This window comes from Nestor notabilis, unplaced genomic scaffold (assembly GCF_000696875.1).
Source record: "Nestor notabilis isolate BGI_N333 unplaced genomic scaffold, ASM69687v1 scaffold2883, whole genome shotgun sequence".
Lineage (NCBI taxonomy): Eukaryota > Metazoa > Chordata > Aves > Psittaciformes > Psittacidae > Nestor > Nestor notabilis.
This window is the reverse complement of record NW_009922213.1, coordinates 1,340-16,848: the sequence shown is the minus strand read 5'-3', so window position 1 is coordinate 16,848 and position 15,509 is coordinate 1,340. Positions and strand designations below refer to the sequence as shown.

At 38.1% G+C, this 15,509-nt stretch overlaps 1 non-coding gene across 1 annotated transcript; it reads left to right on the top strand.

Moving 5' to 3' along the window:
* Positions 1–14,399: 14,399 nt before the first annotated feature.
* TRNAK-CUU lies at positions 14,400–14,472 on the top strand. Its single transcript has one exon. It is a non-coding gene; the product is annotated as a tRNA-Lys (tRNA).
* The last annotated feature ends 1,037 nt before the right edge of the window (positions 14,473–15,509 follow it).

The window sequence follows — 15,509 nt, the reverse complement described above, 5'->3', positions numbered from 1 at the left end:
GAGGCCACGAGGATGATAAGAGGGCTGGAGTGATTCTCTTATGAAGACAGGCTGAGAAAGTTGGGGCTGTTCATCCTGGAGAAGAGAAGACTGCATGGAGACCTCATGGCAGCCTTCCAGTATCTGAAGGGGGCCTACAAGGATGCTGGGGAGGGACTCTTCATTACGGACTGTAATGATAGGACAAGAAGTAATGGCTTCAAACTTAAGCAGGGGAAGTTTAGGTTAGATAAAAGGAAGAAGTTCTTCACAATGAGGGTGGTGAGGCACTGGAATAGGTTGCCCAAAAAGTTGTGAATGCTCCAACCCTGGCGGTGTTCAAGGCCAGGTTGGTCAGAGCCTTGGGCAACATGGTTTCGTATGAGGTGTCCCTGATCGTGGCAGGGGGGTTGGAACTAGATAATCTTAAGGTCCTTTCCAACCCAAACCATTCTATGATTCTATGATTTGATGCAACATTATGTATAATCAGTGCCTAGGTTCCTGACTAGAAAGGAAGTCTTTAATGTTTAAAAAATAACAAATATCATACATGCAACATAAGCAAATGCAACAAGAGAAAGGGATGTTAGGATGGCCCCTTGGATTAATATTAAAAAATTAAGACATATACTTTCAAAGGTAGTTAGATATCTAATTTTTATTGTAAAAAATTGAACCTATGTGCCTAAGCATTCTTTGGAAACCTGGGATTAAACTGCTGTGGTGACTACTTCTACTGAAATCACCAGGGCTTGTTCAGTGCACTTCAAAAGCCCTGGTTCAACTAATGCTCCTGCCACACCAGTGTAGAACAGGGCAAGCCCAGGATTAGAGCTAGAAACCCCTAGATCTTGACACAGATTACTTCAATGAGGGGGAAAAGCACAAGTGTAGTTCTTTACTGAGGGTTATACCATCCTTTAGCAGGGAACCAGCCATACAGAGCTGGATAAATAGCTAAATACAGCCCTGGCTTGCAAACAGAAGATACAGCTAATCCAAAGAGAAGGCAATCACTATTGAGTGCCAACAGGAACTTAGACAAGCTCCCTCAGGTTGAAGGTCTACCAGCAAAACAATTAGTGCAATAAGGCCATACTGCTTTATGCCATAGCATTGTACAAGAGAAAAACGTTTCCTGGAAGCACTGAATCTCCAAGGTTCTAGTCTGCAATGCAGCCATGTCTCATGATCAACAGGCTTTTCAGTGGAAGTACACAAATTCAGAGGCATGAATCTATGTCGGAGACAAACTTTGGTGGAGTAGTGGATTTGTTTACACACAACAAAAGAAAAAAGTGTAACTGAAGTTTTTCCCTGTGTGGGATTTATAACATCTTTTTCTAATGTCAAATAAATTTAAGATCCTCCTGCATTCTTTCTCTCAGTATTAGAGCCTCTCAGAGAGGTTTTCTCTCTGACCACTAAAATTTGTAGGACTTTAGTGTCTTTGAACCATACTACCCAATTGGCTTGAAATTAGCCATTGAATAAAGAAGTAGAGGCAGAGGACAGACGTAGAGACAGGACGATGTCATACACTTTGCTTCCATAGAAATGACTCTAATAAGCATAGTAATTTTTATGAAGCTGATTTTTTGTATAAATAACTGCCTTTTCCTGGTGTATGCATTTCCATTATTACTGTTTAATGTAAATCACTATCTATCCATACAGTGTGAGTTATCACCAGGATGTTTAAAAGGGAAGAGTAAAAAGCTGAGAAATACATAAAATGTATTTCAAATATTTTTAAGTATATCGATTTTGCCTTTGAAATTGACAAACAGTTTAGGGGGATAGGTCTATTAATCTGAATTTGGAAATAAAAATGTCTCGTGATTCCCTCACCCCCAAACTAAATTATAATCATGAATTTCTGAGATGTACTGTTTTACGCGATGAATTCTTCTACCATCCATTTATGTAGGAAATCTTATGAAAACCTCCTAACAAAGGATAGCCTACATATTTAATAGGGTAGTAAACTTTACAGGGCAAAACCATTTAAAAATTACAAGACAGATATAATTTGATATTATTTCTTTATAACACAGTTAACCACAAAGCATGTCTTGGCAGCCTAGTTAACAATTGCCATTCATTTCACCATACATAATAAAACTAAACATGTGAAAAGCAGTCTAATTAAAAAGCTTATGCTCTTTTTAAGCTGGCTGAGTTCTTAGTTTTCAGTAATGATTTATTTCCCACAAGTTCCCAGATTTGAAAGGAACACCAACAGTCATGTAAATTAACTAAAAGGTCATTACTTTTGAGGGTAGATTAACATAAATTATAAATATCAACAATAAAGATAGAATTCCCTTTTCCTCAAATCATACTCATCTTTTGAAAGCAAATCGTGTGTGTCAAACTTAAACATATATCTACTCACAGTAATAATGCTGCTCTGAAATCTTATCCAAAAAGTTCAATAAAAATGTATTTGCATCTAGCCAAATTATCTGACAATAGAGTCAAATTCTTTTCTGCATTCTTGCTAAAAGAATGATGAAAAAGCACTTTAAGCAAAGGAGCTTTATTATTTATGCAAAGTAAATGAGCAATGATAGAGCAGGTATTAAACTAATTTAACCACTCTTACTCTCAGCAGGGCTTTCTTATAACTGCAGTGAAACAGCATCAGATTTTGCCACTGCTGTTGTCCAAAAAGCCAGGTCCTCTTGGTCTTGATTCTGTGATTATTCTGTTTCAAACAGGTTTTATATTGCTACTATCACTATAACATCTAAATATCATCTAGGGAGACATTAAAGCAACAGTAATGCTTCCTCTAACAGGTAGTGCATTCTTTTTCTCATCCTTTCCCTGGGGTAAGAATTGCATTCAAATTACAGTGCCTGAGTTGAGATATGGTTTTATTGAGTTAGCTACCATGCTATACTGCTAAAGCGCTTATATTTAAGAGGTCCAGGCAGCTTCTGCTTTGAATAGAAAGGAGTGTTAGGTCATTAGTTACATACCAGATTTTCATATTCCCTTCTTTAATTCTTCCAAAAATTTTTGTTGTCATACTTAGAAGTATCTCTTTGAAGGAGTTGGATCTAGACAGTCATCATTCACAAACGTCTAGCTGTAAGGCAACTTCAAAACAATTATTTATTTTCTTATTATTTTTCTTCACAGTTCTGCTGTGTGATGTGAGAGTTTTTCCCATCAAAACAATTTTTCCTTTAGATTCTGGATTTATTATAGTCTCATTTCTAAACACCATATAACAAAAGGAGGGCGTTTTGTTGCCAGACAAAGGCTTAAAGGAATATTCATCAAAATGACCAAAAATTTCATCTTCACTTGTAGAATCAGTGACCACCCACCCTCTCAGTGAAGAACCTTGTCCTGATACCCAGTGTGAACTTCCCCCAATACAACTTCATTCTATTTCCTTGTGTCCTGTCACTGGTCAGACACAGGTCTCCTCAGAGATGATCAGCACCTCCCCTTCTGCTGCCCCATTTGTGGAAATTGTAGACTGCAATTAGGTCACCCCTCAGCCTTCTCTTCTCCATGCTGAAGAAATCAAGTGACCTCAGCCACTCCTCCTAAGTTGTGCCTTTGAGACTTTCCACCATCTTGATTGTTCTCCTCTGGAGACACTCTAATAGTTTGATGTCCTTCTTATACTGAGGCACCCAAGGATTGCATCCCCGGGATCCTAATGGAATTGGCAGATCAAGTGGCTTAAGCCACTAGCCATCATATCTGAGAAGTGACGGCATTCTGGTGAAGTTTCCACTGACTGAAAAAGGGGAAACAATCCTCATTTTTGTAAAAGGGAATAAAGGAAGACCCAGGCAACTACAGGCCAGTCAGTCTCACCTCAATGCCTGGCAAGATCATAGAGCTATCTTCCTAGAAACTATGCTAACATGGACAATAAGGGGATGATTGGTGACAGCCAACATGACTTCACTAAGTGTAAACTGTGCCTGACAAATTTGGTGGTCTTCTGTGATGGGGCTACAACATTAGTGGATAAAGAAAGAATGACTGACGTCATCTACCTGGATTTGTGCAAAGCATTTGGCACTGTCCCATATGATATCCTTGTCCCTAAACCAGAGAGATATAAATTTTATGAATGGATGGAGTGGTTAAAGATCTGGCTGGATGTTCGCACTCAAGAGTTGTGGTCAACAGCTCAGTGTCCAAGTGGAGATCAGTGACAAGTGGCATTCCGCAGGGGTTGGTATTGGGACCAGCATGGTTTACATATTTGTCAGTGACATGAACAGTGGGACTGAGTGCGCCCTCTGCAAGTTTGTCGTGACACAGAGCCATGTGGTGCAGCCGACACAATGGAGGGAAGGGATGCCATCCAGAGGGACCTTGAGAGGTGGGCCCAACAAGGCCAAGTACAAGGTCCTGCTCCTGGGTCAGGGCAATTCCAAGCACAAATACAGCCTTCAGGAAATAATCTTGGGAATACTGGTTGATAAGAAACTCAATGTAATCCAGCAATTTATGCCTGCAGTCCAGAAAGTAGTATTTGCCTCTTTCATGACAGAAAGCTGAATATCTGTGATATTTCCATATTGACTTTTTCTATCAAGTTTTCAGTGCTAGTAGTTCATGTTCCTTGCAAGGTATTTGGCACTGATGATGCAGAAGTCTCGGTTTACCTTTATAGATATGAATAATGCAGCAGGGTTTCAAACTCATTCGTACTACTACATAAATTCATTGGAATGCAAGTCAAGAGAAAAGCCATTTCTCGGAGGTTCAGCTGAACATTGTCAGAGATTTGGTTATCCTCACACTTTCAGATTTGCCAGAAAAGCAAATATATTGTTCATGATTCTGACAGTTCTGGCGGTTGTTGGGGTCTTGTCTTTTTTAATTCAGCAGCATTTTGGCCAGCCCTAATCTATAATGTTTGTTTTGCCTATGACTGAGCTAGATATCTTACTATAAGCATGCAATGATATATCTGTCCCTAATGACGAACTGACAGGTTTATCAATCACAAAGTAGCCCATATTTGAACTGAGTTAAAATGAAATACGCACCATTGAGCAAGACCTCTTCTATGTTCCACTTTAGTGGTTTTAGCATTCTTCAGATTGATTGACCCTTTATTGAAGTTAGTGTAATAAATGAAAATATCTCTGGTTCCCCTATTTTTTCTTCATATTGGTAGGTCTCTTTAATTTAACTAGGTAACTGGTGACTTATATGCTTATTTTTTCCCTTCACTAATTTAATATAAGAACATGACCTTCTTGATGACTCTGAAGAATACATCCATTTATCACACATACTATGAAGAAATTTCTAACTTTCTATCCCTACCTTTTGCTAACAGGCCTCCAAGTTAATATGAAACTGCCATCCAATGTGTTCTGTGACAATGACAAACTATCAGATGAGAAACTTTCTCACTGAACTTTGTGAGAATAAAGAAGACAATTATCTCTAATCTAGTCTGTCAAGCTCCTGCTTAGAAATATCTCCAGCCCCTGAGGGCTGATAGGTTCCAGTTAGTGCTTTAAATCAATTGGGCACAACTCTTCAATTCATAGTATCTACAATGCATTAGACTTTCAGAAGGAAACTGCAGGTTCAGTTCTAACCCATCCTTAACTGCAATAATAACCACATGCCAGCATTTCAAGTACAATGAATACAATGGGAAAAGATGACACTATATTAAAAACCTTTGCCTTAACTACAATCCAAAAACTCAGATTAAAAACTGTAAAGATTAAGAAAGCATAGTTGTAAGGACCCTCAGAAACACTCATATTCTTCAAATGCAAAAAGAATTTTGCATATTTCACTCTAAAGGAAGACCTAGTAGTTGCAATACTGAAATACAGAACTGAGGTGGTTCTGGAAATGAAGAATGCTCAGTACAGTTGAGTTCACTATCTTTCTCTACTTGAGTACATGCACATGAGATTATTTCCTGTGATACTGAATGCAAAATAAAAAGCAAAGTATTCACCTACTGTTACTGATTTGTTCTTTGAATTATGTTGTGATGACAGGAGAGAGATTTCAGGTCTTAAACTTATCTTACAAGAAGAGTCCAGAGAAAGTAATGAGTTCAATACCTATTCACTTCAAAATAATACTGAAGTTAAATTTAGACACGCTGTGGATCAAAACACAAATTTGTGAAGTCTAGTGAGACTGAAGTCTAAAATGTCCTGTAATCAACAAGATTAACAAGATTCAGGACATCACACAGAAAAGCCAGTTTAATTTTATTCTTAGAAACACTCTTCTTACATCTTTCTCCCAACTGATCAATCACAATATCAAAGGCCAGACTAGAGTCATTGTTAATGAAAAATATATAAAGAAAACTCCTGCAACCGTAAAAACCTGGGAAAAATAAATTCCACCCCCAAGATGCTGCATAATCCTGTCCACAGAAACTGCTAGAATCCATGAAAACAAGAAAACTGTTAGTAACTAGAACAGTATTAAAACAGCCCAAAAATCAGGGAAATGCTTCAATAAAGAACTTAACTTGCTGCCTTACAATATCTTGTTGTGCAGCAGTCTATCTTACTGTCTTCCCAGGTAACAGTATCTTAATCACAACACCCAGTAAGATGGTAAATCAGCAAATAATACGATAGCTCTTTGCTTATCTGGCTCCAAGCAGTTTGCTTATTTAGTGCCATGAGGAGATAGCTGCTCATTGATTAAGTGGTTTAGTTTTATTAACAGGGTTGGCTATCTTCTAGAAGAGCCATCTTTTATATAATCCTTCCACACCCCACACCCCTTAAAAAAAAACAGTTTTAAACTAGAGCATTAATAGCTGCAAATTCTACTGGGAGAATACCTACATGGACTTCAACATTTTGAGCAGTCTACTTGGTCTACTTGTCTCACGACATGAACTTTCCTTCATTAAATATCTACAGTACAGCCACAGAATGTGCCTAACTTCATCCTGCATTAATTCTATAGAATGAAGCCTTCATCCTAAAGCAAAACACAAAACAGGTTTGGAGAACTGTGAGCTAAAGCATACCTAGTGGATTACAAAGGAAACCTACTTTGTTACTTTACTTCTGCTACCTTAGATGGAGATGTTGAGGACTAGATGAGACAAATCTCAACTGACCTATTGCCAGAGGGCTCACTCTCAGGTAGCCTACACAAATCAGAATCTCTGTTGCAGATATTTCTGCCTTCTCATTAACGAAAGAAAGTCATTTACCACCAGAATTTCTGCTCGAGGGGAGTCCATTTCATCCCCATGAACACTGTGAGAGAGCTTTCAGACACTGATAACCCCTAGCATACACTAGAATTGGATTTCATTTATCTGCATATTCATGGATATGAATAGGAACAGACTCAACTCTTGCCAAGTTAGGGCACTTCTGTATTAAGAGAGCTCTCTGAAGAGGTACAGCTTCTAGTGGATTTATGCACACACAGAGCAAGCTCCTTAAACCTTTCTGGTGTTTTTCCTTGTAAGACCTATTCTGCTTTCAAAATTTCATGATTTTCACTAGATTCTACGTTCTTTTAAAGGTCTTCTTTCATATTCATTATAGTACAATGTATATTTTTCAAACCCAACATGCCGTTTCCCTTAGCACCACTGTCCTGCTGTGTCCTCTTCCCTGAATCTTTCATTCAGTAAACAAGAATTAGTTAGCAGCACAGTCCTTGTTACAACCATTATCAAAAGCAGGCACAAGGAGTTTAAAATAAATAAATAGATGTAGAAAAATAAAACCAACCAAAATTAAAACAAAACCAAAATAAGAGTAAATAATTTTGATTTAACTAGTTCCACAAACATTCCAATCTTCCAGTCTATTAAAGGAATCAATTTACATCTTCATGTCAGCAGTTTTAAGTATTTCATTCTAGAGAAGTAACCCAAGCAGTATGTATGTTAGCAACAAAGCATCTACATTCCATGTACTATGTGGTATCTCTAGATTAAGGAAGCTGCCATCCTTTCCCCTTCCAGGGTCCAATCTCTTCTGACATTCTGTTCTTTAAATCACTCCTAAAAAGTCACCTGTCCACCTCTGACATATTCACTTAAAAACAGTGTGGGAAATCAAATCTCTGCAGAGAAAGATGAGTCTGCTGATTTTGGTTTGAATCTTTGGAGAAAGATTCAGTCTGTGGCTGAGTCTGTGCAAAGTTACTATTCTCATTACCCTAGTTTGGCAAAGATTTTACATGAATTATAGAATGAACAGAGTCAAAACACCCTAACATCTTCATGGGTATTAGATGTAACTGCAATTAAGGATGAAAGACACTGGTAGATTCAGAAATTGAACAGAATTTCCTTATTTTAATGGAAGTTTTCTGATATTTCTATCTGTAGAATGATGCCAACCCAACATGGATATAGAAAGCTACACTTCCCCATGCCTGAAGACATATGCTAGGATTCTTCTGCATACAGAACACAATTGCAAAAGTTTTAAAATTTATTTATTTTGGTGAAAGGGACCAGACCATGTTTTCTTATTGTGAACTATCACCTTTCCTGGCATACCTAGCAGTATTATTTAAAACAGGGACTCTTGTCCCCTCTTTTACATATAGAGCCAACACGAGCTTCCTTAGAAGTAACAAGCGATAGATCAAGAGGCAATGGCCTCAAGCTGCACCAGGGGAGGTTTAGATTGGATATTGGGAAAAAGTTCTTCATAGAAAGGGTGATCAGGTATTGGAACAGGCTGCCCAGGGCAGTGGTGGAATCACCATCCCTGGAAGTGTTCAAAAATTGTGTAGATGAGGCCCCTAGTGACATGGTTTAGCGGTGGTCCAGGTAGTCCTTGGGTAATGGTTGGACTTGATGACCTTAAAAGTCCTTTCTGACCTAGCTGTTTCTATGATTCTATGATTTTTATTTCTGAGATCCAGGATTTATAAAGAGAGATCATATATTTTTTAAAATTAGGAAAACATACATCTTCTACATTATTCTAACTGATTTGTTAATTGCCAAGAACCGACTTTGAATATACCAGAGGTTATCAACATTTCCAGTAGCTTTCAAATCTACCTCATGTGTGCAAATAATAGGTATTACATATTGCATTAGGTGTAGATTAATTTCAGCATAAAGCCTGCATTTGTGCTTATACTATGCTTATATGAAGAGGATGAGCAGAGTTTTACTGATGGTATATATGCACATAACTTCCCACCTAATAAGGAAATTCTAACTCTCACAGATTATCTGCAGAACTTGCTGGTGAGCAGGAACATACCAGCAGTTCTTTACTACATAAATACAACTGCTATTTTCATCTTTAAAACATAAAGTATAAGTTCTCTCAGCTCCCACACCTATTTTAACCCTATGCATGAGAAATTAATGAAACTTACTGCACCATTTCAACTGTTTAAATGATAATCGTAGTTGTGAAGATGTATAATCCCTAACTAAAAACCCACCAGTGGGTGTCAATCTATAAATAAAACATTGTGTATGTATATATGTATGTAAATTTTTAAGTGTACTTTATGAGATTAGAAACAAACATTTGTGAGTGCCAGGGAAACATCATTGTTAATGCATCTGTCAAAAGGAGAAAATTCATCATAATCATTATCTCAATTTCTAGCACCTCCTACTGTGCTCCAGAATGACACCAGACAGAATAAGCTGTAAGTGTGAACAATCATGTCTTTGAATGAAGCATGTCAATAATTGGCAGAAAGGTGATACAACTGATGATACTTTTTTCTGCGTTTCTTCCTTTTTTGCACAACACATCAAATCTGATCTTTTGCACACATCAAGTCAAACAACAGACGAGCATTGAAAGCAAAGAAAAAATGTGCAAGTTTTCCCCACAGTTTTTGCCATTTACTGAAAAAGATATGTAAAATGAGGATCTACTATTACAGGAAGTAGGAGTTTAAATTTGACTGTAATAATTTCTACCAGAAAACAAAAACACAAAAAAAAGGCACTCAAACAAGTACTATATAATTTTTGCAACATAACATTAAGTTCACATTTTAATAAGCACTGCTTTGTTTTTGCAAGACACCTTTATTCCTGTAGCAAATATGAGGGTCATGTCATACTTTTGTGCTTCAAATATGGGATCGCTTATAGATCAGAAACTTACCACTGTTACTTCCCTTTGACCTACGCTTCTGCAATACTGTAATGAACAGGATAATAAATATGACAGTAAGTGTGCTAATCTTTTTTAAGATAAAAACATTAAGTGTGTTTATATCTCAGATGTTTGCAATTCAGAGATAGTCTTGTGCATTTATAGAGTTTAAAGTTCACGAGTGCCCAAAAACATTCTAATCTAATCACCAGCATATCATAGTACTCAATTTTTTTTGTACTGAATTCAGAAAAGCAAAGAAAAGAAATCCTAATCTGTAAGGAAACCGATTGCCCTGAATGAAGTATGAAATACAAACCTGCTTCCTGTATTCATTTCACATAAACACAAACATATGTAAATTAGGTATGAACTGACAATGTGCTACTGCCTTCAGGGACTTACATTGGCTAAACATCTGGCTATCTATGTTTGATTCTGTATTAAAATATGACTACAGAATAATTCATTTAGGGAAAGCTGCACTGCACTCAACATACTAATTCTACCCATTTATTCAGGTTTTTTATCCTCTTTCACATCCCACAACATTGCTTGGAAATATGATATATAATTCCCTTCCGAGACAGCATCAAAGTCCACCAGTCAGAGAAAGTTCCAACTCCAAATCCATTTTGAAAATTACAGAGAGTTGTTCTAATAGATTATTTTTTTTAGAAAGGAAGTTATTTCTGAGCTTTTCATACCAGATGTTGATAATCACTGCACTGAGGTAATGACTATTTGGAACAGAGAGATTTGCTACCTTGCACTTCAATCTTGGTGACAATCTATACTATAAGCAATTTTTGACATGTCAAATACCAGTGTCAATGACGTGTGAGCTACACATGCCAAAGGCTAACTTTTTGTGTGTGTGTGATTTGTGGCTCACATTTGCATGATTTTACACTTTATCTATAGTGCAGGCTGTCAAATGAAAGCTGTAACTCGGAATTAGCACTCCAAAGAGCTAAGATTCATTGGAAAAGCTGAGAAATCAATTTAAGGTGCCACTCTCATGATGGCTGGAAGTTTATCTTTCAAAATGAGCTCCACTAAACCCCAAAAACGTAATTACAGTTTTTTATTAAGTCTTTCTTGACATATACCTAGGCAGCTTTTTAGCCCTACTTATTCTCAAATATCTACTTGTAAAGCAAATGTAAGTATCCCTTGTCTTAAAAATGTGGGGCTTTTCTAAGTACAACTGAATTTCACATTCACCAAAGCTTCAAAAAATGGAAAAGACTACTCATATATAGCTCATGAGGTGACATGGCAAATGCTTTCTCCATTCTAAAACTAAGTTTTCCTTTGGAGAGACAGGCACCTCATACAGTCGGTGGGAACTGTACATCCTGGCAACTACCACCATCTCTTAAATAATATCTACACTGACAGAATATTTGAAGCATTCCAGCTCAGTCTTCCATTTGTACACATTTTCTAAACCACTAAACAGCAAAGGAGGGTTAGATAACAAGAATTCCAACTCCTCTGGTTAACATGGGTTTTTTCATAGATATTCATGTTGCACTGTTACTAAATACTGAAATGACGAGGCCTAAGAAACAGCATAGAATCACAGATCAACAAGTCCAACCTTTACCCCAGGACTGCCAAATCCACCACTAAAATATGTCTCTACGGGCCCCGTCTACAGGGATTTTGAACACTTCCAGGGACAGTGATTCTACCACTTTTCAGGGAAGGCTGTCATCCCCTCCCACCAGGTGCGTCCAGGGAACCTGATCTTTTACTACAGTGCACAGTTCATGGGAGAAACCACAGGCCCTCCAGAGACTGAAAAACAAAACAACAGTTGATTTGATTGCAAACTTCCCTAAACTGTGTCAGGAGGAACAAAAGTCTTGGTGAGTTCTTATTCTTCTAAAGGATCCCAAGTAGAGGGAGAAAAGGAGAAAGGAAAGAAAGAAGGAAAGAAAACAAATAGGATCACCACCCTGTGGATCCAGCAATCACTCTGTCAGTGAGTTCAGATCCTTTCAGCTCTAGTCCTTTTAGTTGTGAACCTTATGGTAAGTGAGTCTGCTAGGAGCATAGGATGGAGAGATACTCCACATGGCTGAACGACAGTTGCCTTTTTACAGTGTCAGGCTGTCTCAGGCCTGTTCCTCAGGTGAGGTTCCTCTGCAGGGGATCCCGTGAGCCCAGACCTGGTTGACACTGTGCCCTGGCACAGTTTGTTGCCGGGCAGTTGATCTTCATGGCCTCAGGGCAAACCCAGGAAAGCATCCCCTGCTCTGGTAGAGCAGGATCCCTGCTCTGCAGCTATGCCCATTGCCCAAGCGATAACGAGCTGTCAGTTCCTTCTATCTTTTGAATTGTTTTGAAACACACACAAAAAAGGGTCGCTTGACCATCATACCTGTTCCAATGCCTGACTACTCTGTCGTTGCATCCACTCAGAACATCTCAGTTACCTTACCAGATAGTGCAATAAGGACATGACATGAATCACACAAAGCTAATGCCAGGGCCCTGCTTGCAGCAGCTGCTTTTCCCCCTTCCCAGAGCTTTGTCTCCTCTGCAACCCTTGACAGTGTTTCTCTCTCTCTCTGTGTGGGGATTTTTTCTCATCTGAGTTAACAATTACTAGATGTCATTCAGAAAGGGAGAACAAATAGTTAATATGTACTCTCACTATAATTACCTTCCACGGGTGTTTTCCAGAGGAAAAGTCTTTTTTTCTTTTCCTATAGAAAAAACATGGATAGACTCAAGTGAACAAAATATGGTTCTGCTTTCTTCACTTCTGTACATAGACATAGCAACAATTCTGTTTAGGGTATAAGAGTAGGATAACTTTTGCTAAGAAATCTAATTCAGAGAGAGAAGCTATTTCTACAGATTTTCTGTACGTAAGACCAGCTGGGCACAGTGCCAAAATACGTCTTTACATATCAGCACCCCACAGAGGCTTCTTTTCAACCCCTGCCCTTTTTCTGGGGAAGAATGTGGTTCAACATTTTCCTGCCTTTGGGATGGCCCTTTTGACATAAAGACCCCAGAAGTTCACAAGTCTTTATACATGGACCAGTATGTTCTCAAAAACATTAATTTTAGGTTGAGAGACCATGAATCTATCTTTTCCCTTGGGATACAAAACACCAGACATATAATTATATGCAAATATTAAATATACAGGCCTGCTTATGATGAATTTCCCCTTTTAGGTCTATGCATAAATACTGCAGCATGCAATCAGGGCCTCTGTCACAATCATGCAGTAATTCTGCCAAACTTTTTTTCCAGATCTTGTCTTTTACACATTAGTTCTCAATCAGAATGGGACTAGGCCTAAATCAAATATGTCCATGTCAAGAAAGCATAGCTTAAGGTTCATGAATACTACATTATATAAAGATACAGCTAAAAACTAGGGCTTAAAATTACAGAAAATGTGTGCAAGAAAGGGTTTGCTTAAAACAATGGATTTTTCATGTTGTTTGTAGAGAAGCCTGTCTCCTGCTGATATGAATATCAGGCTGCAAACCTATTTCTGATCAAGTTTAGTCATTAACTTTAGTAGCAAGTATGGGGTTTTATCAGTTTTAAGAGCTTTTTCCAACCTCAGTGATTTACATTATGTTGTACCAAGGTCAGAACTGATTTTTTTTAAATTTAAAAAGGTGACATTCTTGCATTTTCCATGAGACTTCATCTTACGTAGGATTCTTCAAATTTCCTTTCATATAGTTTGACTTGAAATACATTGAATTGTTTCTAAAAGGACTCTCTGTTTTTATAAAGGTCAGGAAGGCACAACAAAGGATAAGTATGTCATCCTGGTTGGATATGCGAATGTTATTGCTTTATTCTACGTAATTTAATCATCAAAGTTATTCATCTCATGAGACGGTAATTTTCCTTCAAGTGCAATTATATTTCACAGTATGCCTGCTGATTAGGCAGAAACAGAAATAATTCATCAGAAAATTACAAAAAGAATTAATCATCACCAACATGTAAAGTAAAAATTACAATATTCAGCAGCCACTAAATAATTAAATCTCTTCATTTCCAAGTGTATCCACCAAAGCTTAATAGGAAGCATGTACATGTGTGCCAATAAAGAACAAAGATCATATAACCATCCATTAAGGGTTTACATCTGAATTGTGCAAGAAAGATGGGTAATCTATTGCTTGTTTCTTTACAAAGCACTGTTTTAATTAATGATGTAGAAGACAACCCCTTATAGTATAAATATGTATTTTATTGCAAATTGTGTCTCAGCCTGCAACATTAAAACCCTAAAATGGAAAAATTAAAAGAGGGTGTGTTGTGGTTTAAGCCCGGCTAGCTCAGTCGGTAGAGCATGGGACTCTTAATCCCAGGGTCATGGGTTCGTGCCCCATGTTGGGCGCCAAAAAGAAACTGTCGTGGTTTAAGCCCAGCCACCAACTTGGAACCACGCAGCCGCTCGCTCACTCCCCTCCCACTTCCTTCCTCCCCCCACTCTCGGAGGGATGGGGAGGAGAATGGGAGGAATGTAACTCCCACGGGTTAAGATAACAGCTCTCCAGTAACTAAGGTATAATACAAACCCCTACTGCTACCAATAATAATGATAAGAGGAATAACAAGGGGAGAGGACACAACTGCTCACCACCCGCCGACCGATACCCAGCCCGACCCGAGCAGCGATCTGGGCCTTGCGGGTACCTCCCCCCAGTTTCTATACTGGGCATGATGTGCTGTGGTATGGAATAGCCCTTTGGCCAGTTTGGGTCAGGTGTCCTGTCTCTGCTTCCTCCCGGCTTCCCCTCCTCCCTGGCAGAGCATGAGACTGAGAAAGTCCTTGGTCAGAGTAAACATTACTGAGCAACAACTAAAAACATCAGTGTTATCAGCGTTGTTCCCAGGCTGAAAGTCAAAAACACAGCACTGCACCAGCTACTGAGAAGGAGAAAAAATGACTGCTGTAGCTGAGCCCAGGACAGTATGTTAAAATACAAATTACTATTCTTACATCCTAAGTGACAGGTCAGTAGAATGCCAAAGTCCCAAAAAATTTAATTTCAAAAAAAAGCCTGAACTTGCAAGTATATGTACATATGCACATCTGTTATTTTCTGTCAGGCTACTTGCATCAAACATGCACAAAAATCTTCACAGGATTCAGGCCTAAAGCTCTGTTCCTTCAAGTCATTATATTACTTAGATGTGGAAATGTCTCCAGTCATGGCAAAAGAAAGGTTTATAAATTAGAGAAGTCCAGCACTATATTCAAAGCCCCTATTAGAGAAAGCAAACAAAAAACTATTGCTACAAGATAAGAGTTCATTTAGATTACAAACTAAAATTTCAGATTCCCAATAGTTTGTCTTTCAGAACAATATTCATTTTAACATATGTAAATTGAAATGTCTTCAGGCATCCTGAGGTTCACCATAGTCTTGA